This window comes from Pinus tabuliformis, chromosome X (assembly GCF_031772625.1).
Source record: "Pinus tabuliformis cultivar Carrire ecotype Pingquan chromosome X, CPIR1, whole genome shotgun sequence".
Taxonomy (NCBI): domain Eukaryota; kingdom Viridiplantae; phylum Streptophyta; class Pinopsida; order Pinales; family Pinaceae; genus Pinus; species Pinus tabuliformis.
Window position 1 is genome coordinate 946,767,278 of NC_142308.1, and position 6,206 is coordinate 946,773,483.

Consider the following 6,206-nt stretch of genomic DNA (forward strand, 5'->3'; position numbering starts at 1 on the left):
GGCAGGTGGGTTAGGTGTGGAGAGAGATGGTTGTGATGGGTCAGATGGCTTGGGAGGCAAGCAAGGGTCTTCTCCTAGCTTTTGTGATGCATTTCTCATAAATCGGGCTCAAAATAGGCCACTACAGGTCATCCTACAAGATGTCCTAATTCACCTACAGGATCCCTTGTTTTCCTACAGGAACAGGCCGAAAGCATAAGGAGTGATTTGGATAGTGGTATGGGGCTTAGGGAAGGTGAGTGATGGAAGGAATAAGGCAAGGAAGTGGTTAGGACTCCCTCAAAACTCAAACCAAAGTTGTATGATGGTTGGATTTGCTCAACAAGCATGGCAAGTTGTCCTTGTGAAATGATAACTTAGATTATGGACTTAGTGGCTTTTGGCGATCATGGATGGGTAAGGTTAGGCTGAGGCTGTTGATATGAGGTCTTCCTGCACTATTGAAACTCCTGCAATATACACATCATTGTTGGCATTTACCCATAAATCATGTTAAAACAGGAAAGGTTTCCAACAACATAGGAAAACAAAATTTCATCATTTATTTGCCTAGTTTATGCATGGAAATGCTTGAAGCCTATTATGAAAGCACCATGAAGTCTAATACAAAGCTTAAGATATCAGAAAATGACAATTGCAACTTATCTTTTAAAATTGAAAGATGTTGACTTAATTAGCAGAAAAACCCCAAATTTTATAAGAAACCAGAATTCTGTCTTTTTGGGCTGAATGAGGGTTTTTCCTCAAACCATGGTCCCTGAAGGGAAGAATGAGACAATATCCACCTGTTATCAACCTTTTTGGTATTTATTTATCTCTCGAAAGCTACTGTTAAATTTATGCACAAATGGAAGAAAGCTAATCAAATTCACCTATACTTGCAATGTAACAATGCCAAATTCAATTCAACAAGTAATCTATGAAATAACCTAAGCATACAAGTACAATAAGAAGAACCTCTGCTGCTAGGGTTGGGCCCTAACCTAAGAGCTTCAGCCCTTTGAGTCAACTCAGTGTTGGATCAAGGGAATGCTCATTTTCATTAACATATCAAAAAATACATAACAGTGTTTTGTCACAATCCTTCAACTCAAAAGTGCTTAGTTATCTTGCATAAAAAATCCGAATCATAATGAGGCTCTAGGCCTCCTTATTTATACAACTGAAGTTGCCAACAACTTCCTTAAATCTAAGGAGGCTTGGCTCCCAATCTCAAGATAAACTAGTTCTTAACTATCACTAGCTCGATTGCTAATGATCCTCATGACTCGGCTGCCTGCAACTCTGAGCTGGTGTGATTTGATTGAGGGATCTTCGAATGAGTGAGGATTTAATGAGGAAGATCCATCTCCTATAATCTCTCCTTCTTGTCTCATTCGAGTTCCTGCACCTTAATTAGCCATAATTTGCTTCAAAAAAACCTGCAATCAATGCATAATAGACCACTAGACATAACACTTTACTTTTACTCATCTCATTAAGCAAAATATAATTAAAACATGTAAAGAATTATGAGAAGAGTTGATTTTAGTAAGCTTGGAAGTGTATTAAGGTCCATATATTTTACCCAATGATGAGCCTCATCAGGTGGGAAAATCTATCATAACTCAGTTTTCATACCAACAATAAAGACAATCTCTTGCTAATATCTGCGAATACATACTAAATCTTAGTAAATAATTATATCTCTTTACCCATCACATTTTACCATTAATATTTTTTTTTTAATAATAAAATACACTATGATGCTAAACAACAACCTTGTATTATAACAATCTTTGAAAATATAAAAAATAATTCAAAACAAAATTTATTAAGAAAAAAACAACTTTAATACCAACCATTATATAATATTAAACTTCATATTTATTTATTAAATTATTAAATACAATTATTTAAACTAAAACTAAAACCTTATCAATGATACCGTACACCTTGATATTCAGATTCTGTAATTTTCGCCGAGTAAGGTGCTCGAAAGACTGACGAAGACAGCCAGAAATAACAGACATCTCTCCATATGGGGTAAAGATTGATGGATAATTAGTTTAATCTGACCTTAGGATAGGTTAATTCCAGTGCCATTAACTGTAAATCAACTGGTAAGCTATATTGGAAGCCAAAGAGCATGGGCAATGGATGACATACATCTTTTCTCGGATTATTGAGCAACAGTTCTATCACACTTTGGTTTAAATTTGAATTTTTGACACAGTTGGTACTGCACGGTATCCTCGATGGCCATCATGGCGACAATGCCAATTGCAATCACACAATCCCCACAGCTCGGGTATTCCGGTTCCTCTGTTCAATACCCTATTAGAAACATAAAAGTGGGAGTTGGAAAACCCAGCAATACGCGGTTTTTTTATCATGTTAGATTCAATTGTCACGCGTCTGCTGATATCGCATCTCACAACGCCAGCAATATTGCCCTTGTGCGAAATCCAGAAAGAGAAATTGAAGCTCCCAATGCAAACTTGATAAACCTTGCTACAGCCCCAAGTGACCAAGAAGTCCTGTTGGCTGACAGGCTAGTAAAAACTTATACCCAATGTAGTAGTCTGGAAGATGGCCGTCTGAGTTTTGATCAAATTTCCCCAAAAGACAGCTTCTCATGGAATCTGATGATCGGTGAGAATATCAAGCAAGGGCGGTTTGATGAAGCCCTTGATATCTATTGCCAAATGTGTGCAGTGGATGTGGATATACAGGCGGATGAGTTCACATTTACTCGTGTTCTCAAGGCCTGTGGAGCAATATCAGCTCTCCGACTGGGTAAGGAGATCCATGAGCGTATACTTAGAAGTGGGTTTAGTTCATATGTTTTTGTAGGGAATGCTCTCATTTCAATGTATTCAAAGTGCAGGCGTATAGAGGATGCACGCAAAGTGTTTGACAATATGTCTGAACAGAATGTGGTCTCCTGGAACGCCATAATTGTGGGTTATGCTCAGAACAATCGTGGTGAAGAGGCATTGGAATTGTTTCGTGCGATGCAAATCTCAGGCACTGCACCGGATTCGGCAACCATGGCATGTGTTATTCCAGTCTGTGCTAGACTAACAGCTTTGCAGCAGGGCAAGGAAATCCACGCTTATGCAACACGAAGGGGATTTGGATCAGATGCATTAGTGGGGAATTCACTCATTGACATGTATGCAAAATGTGGAAGCTTGACGGAAGCGCTCCAGATGTTTGAGAAATTCTCACAGCAAAGTGTGTCTTCCTGGACTTCTGCCATTAGAGCTTATGCTTCAAATGGTAATCATGCCAAGGCATTGGACCTGTTTTATAAAATGAATCTGCAAGGTTTCAGTCCCGATGTGGTAACCCTTACAAGCATCCTTTCAGTCTGTGCCCGATCAGGAGCTCTGCAGCAAGGCAAGGACATCCATGACTATATAACTAGATATGGTTTTGACTCTGTTATTGCTGTGGGGAATGCACTCATAGACATGTATGTCAAGTGTGGGGATATGGAAGGTGCTCATGGTGTATTTTGTAGAATGTCTCAAAGGGATGCGATCACATGGAATACAATTATAGCAGGTTACTCACAGAATGCACAGCCTGAAGAGGCATTGCAATATTTTCGGCAACTGCAACTAACACTGAAGCCAAACCCATTAACCATTTCATGTGTTCTCCCAGCATGCACCAGCCTAGCAGCTTTGCAACTAGGCAAGGAAATTCATGGTTACACAATTAGAAATGATTTATTATCTGATGTATTTGTGGGAAACGCCCTGACAGACATGTATGCTAAATGTGGGAGCATAAAATATGCACGCAAGTTGTTTGACAACCTGTCTCAAAAAGATGTTGTCTCATGGACCATAATGATTGCAGCGTATGTTAAGAATGGGCATGGTAAAGATGCTCTCCTTCTTTTTGACCAAATGCAAGAGGCAGGCGTTATGCCTAATCACATAACCTTCATCGCTATTCTTTATGCCTGCAGGCACGCAGGCTTGGTTGAGGAAGGCTGGAAGTACTTCAATCTCATGAGCCTTGACTGGCAGATCACACCGAATCTGGAACACCATGCCTGCATGGCTGATCTCCTTTGCCACGCTGGACGCCTAGATGAGGCATATAACTTTATCAAAGGTATGCCACTGGAACCTGATGCTAGCATCTGGGGTACATTGCTTGAAGCTTGCCAAAGACATTGCAATATAGAGCTTGGAGCGCTTGTTGCAGATCGAGTTTTTGAGTTGGAACCTGAAAATGTTAAATATTATATAACTCTGTCGAACATTTATACTGAGGCTGGAAGATGGAAGTCAGTAGCAAAAGTGAAAAACAAAATGAACGCTATGAGAGTGAGAAAGAGTCCAGGGTGTAGTTGGATTGTGCTTAGGAACAGGGTTCATGCATTCTCTGTGGGAGACAGATCACATCCACAAGCAGAAAAGATATATGGCATGTTAGAGAGCTTGGCTGAGCGGGTGAAGGAGGAAGGGTTTGCACCCCTAACAAAATTTTCTGTTCCAGTGGCAAATGAGAGGGAGGAATACAATTTCTGTACTCACACTGAGAAGTTGGCCATTGCATTTGCACTTATCAACACAGATCCGGGAACATCTATCTGGATCACCAAGAACCTTCGTATGTGTAGTGATTGCCACATTACTGCCAAGTCCATATCCAAGATTGTCGGACGAGAAATTACTGTGAGGGATACCAGCCAATTCCACAATTTCAAGTATGGGCTTTGTTCTTGTGGGGATCATTGGTGATGCCACACAATTACATAACAGAAAGCTTATGAAGTACACGATGCTTGTTTGGAATATTATTCTTGTTTCTGGTTTAGTCTAACCTTTCTGTGTCAACTTTCAATTAATTTCACTGGCTGACAAATTGGTTACAGTAATCTAATTTCATAAAGTCTTTTTGTTTGAATTAGTGTATGAATTAGCGAATGAGATTTCTTTGTTTGTGGAACAAGACTCTTGATTTAATTGTTAAAGTCTAACGAGAGACCCACCTCCATATATTAATTTGATTTTTAAAATCTACAGAAATGTAGATACTCTACCTCCTCTAAATTTAACTTATGACTTTTTACAAAAACACAAATAATTCCATAAAATATGTCCATACTATGTTTTTAAGTAAAGTCTTCACAAATTTTCCTACATTATGCTCTATTGGGTGAGCTAATATAGAATTTTTAATGTCAAGCCTTGAGGTTCAACTCTTATATAGCTAGATATATCTCCCGTATGATGGTCTATCAAAATCAACGTTCTTAGTTCTTACAAACAATATCTCCTAAACTCTGTATCATTGATTGGGTACACTGTAGTCCTTCATTTAGCTTATTAGTATTCTATTACACGCTCTTTTCCTTCTTTTCTGAGAAAGTTTTTGAACTCCACAAATTATAAATGAGCATAATCATGCTTTAGTATAACAGGGTTACTAACAGGTTTGAAAGTGGACTTCCTAATAATAACTAATAAGATATAGCTAACCACCCTTATATTATTACAATATCAAACCAAAAACTGAATAAAGTTCTATCAGAGATGGTATTGCATACACCATGCATCAGGCTTCTATAGTTGGGTGGGATCTGATATTTTATCTAGGAGAGATGGAATCCAGTCTACTGGACACCGTTTCCTTCTTCATGGTTATTATTGCCTGTGTTATGTTAACGTTTCTTTATTTTTTTTAAATAAATAGCGAAGCACCTTTATATTATAATATCAAACCAAAAACTTAATGAAGTTTGATTATAAATAAATCACATATATTGTGAGGCCTATGGTTAGGTGAGATCTTATATTTTACTTGGGAGAGACATGGAATCGGATTTGGTGGGACTCAATGTCCTTTATAGCTTTGTATGCTATTATCATCACCGAAGCGTGTTTTAAGTGAAATTTTTTTTGGGTACTTCCTCCACTCTAAGACGGTATTAAGGATAAACTCTAGATTTTTCAGAGTATAAGGTTATATCAATATTTCATAAATAGATTATATATAGCTTATTAGCCATTGACTCACTAAGAGAAACATGTGAAAGTGGGATTTGAACGATAACAACTTTTGCTTACAATCACTCAAGCTACACCTAATTGACCATTGTTCAATGATTTTATGGGAAGAAACCAATTTGTTTTTGGCATAAATGTCTATAACTACTAATAATTTATAATAAGAATTGTGTGAGTAAATTACTTGTAGAA

The 6,206-nt window shown here is 37.9% G+C and overlaps 1 pseudogene; it reads left to right on the forward strand.

The window, feature by feature from the left end:
- The first annotated feature begins 2,246 nt into the window (after nt 1–2,246).
- On the forward strand, nt 2,247–4,745 carry LOC149142822 (pentatricopeptide repeat-containing protein DOT4, chloroplastic pseudogene; annotated as a pseudogene).
- Nucleotides 4,746–6,206: the final 1,461 nt, after the last annotated feature.